This window comes from Triticum dicoccoides, chromosome 6A, assembly GCF_002162155.2.
Source record: "Triticum dicoccoides isolate Atlit2015 ecotype Zavitan chromosome 6A, WEW_v2.0, whole genome shotgun sequence".
Classification (NCBI taxonomy): Eukaryota; Viridiplantae; Streptophyta; class Magnoliopsida; order Poales; family Poaceae; genus Triticum; species Triticum dicoccoides.
In genome coordinates, this window is record NC_041390.1 from 621,105,374 (window position 1) to 621,107,117 (window position 1,744).

A 1,744-nucleotide genomic window follows, 5' to 3' on the forward strand; every position below is an offset into this window, starting at 1 on the left:
AAATACCTGAAAAGGACTAAGGATATGTTTCTCGTTTATGGAGGTGACAAAGAGCTCACTGTAAATGGTTACGTTGATGCAAGCTTTGACACTGATCCAGACGATTCTAAATCGCAAACCGGATACGTGTTTACATTGAACGGTGGAGCTGTCAGTTGGTGCAGTTCTAAACAAAGCGTCATGGCGGGATCTACGTGTGAAGCGGAGTACATAGCTGCTTCGGAAGCAGCAAATGAAGGAGTCTGGATGAAGGAGTTCATATCCGATCTAGGTGTCATACCTAGTGCATCGGGTCCAATGAAAATCTTTTGTGACAATACAGGAGCAATTACCTTGGCGAAGGAATCCAGATTTCACAAAAGAACCACGCACATCAAGAGACGCTTCAATTCCATCCGGGATCTAGTCCAGGTGGGAGACATAGAAATTTGCAAAGATACATACATATCTGAATGTTGCAGACCCGTTGACCAAGCCTCTTCCACGAGCAAAACATGATCAGCACCAAGACTCCATGGGTGTTAGAATCATTACTGTGTAATCTAGATTATTGACTCTAGTGCAAGTGGGAGACTGAAGGAAATATGCCCTAGATGCAATAATAAAGTTATTATTTATTTCCTTATATCATGATAAATGTTTATTATTCATGCTAGAATTGTATTAACCGGAAACATGATACATGTGTGAATACATAAACAAACAGAGTGTCACTAGTATGCCTCTACTTGACTAGCTCGTTAATCAAAGATGGTTATGTTTCCTAACCATAGACATGAGTTGTCATTTGATTAACGGGATCACATCATTAGGAGAATGATGTGATTGACATGACCCATTCCATTAGCTTAGCACTTGATCGTTTAGTTTGTTGCTATTGCTTTCTTCATGACTTATACATGTTCCTATGACTATGAGATTATGCAACTCCCGTTTACCGAAGGAGCACTTTGTGTGCTACCAAACGTCACAACGTAACTGGGTGATTATAAAGGTGCTCTACAGGTGTCTCCAAAGGTACTTGTTGGGTTGGCGTATTTCGAGATTAGGATTTGTCACTCCGATTGTCGGAGAGGTATCTCTGGGCCCACTCGGTAATGCACATCACTTAAGCCTTGCAAGCATTACAACTAATGAGTTAGTTGCGGGATGATGTATTACGAAACGAGTAAAGAGACTTGCTGGTAACGAGATTGAACTAGGTATTGAGATACCGATGATCGAATCTCGGGCAAGTAACATACCGATGACAAAGGGAACAACGTATGTTGTTATGCGGTCTGACCGATAAAGATCTTCATAGAATATGTGGGAGCCAATATGAGCATCCAGGTTCCGCTATTGGTTATTGACCGGAGACGTGTCTCGGTCATGTCTACATAGTTCTCGAACCCGTAGGGTCCGCACGCTTAAAGTTTCGATGACGGTTATATTATGAATTTATGAGTTTTGATGAACCGAAGGTTGTTCGGTGTTCCGGATGTGATCACGGACATGATGAGGAGTCTCGAAATGGTCGAGACATGAAGATTGATATATTGGAAGCCTATATTTGGATATCGGAAGTGTTCCGGGTGAAATCGGGATTTTACCGGAGTACCGAGGGGTTACCGGAACCCCCCGGGGGATTAATGGGCCATAGTGGGCCTTAGTGGAGAAGAGGAGAGGCGGCCAGGGCAAGGCCGCGCGCCCCTCCCCCCTAGTCCGAATAGGACAAGGAGAGGGGGGCGGCGCCCCCCCCCCC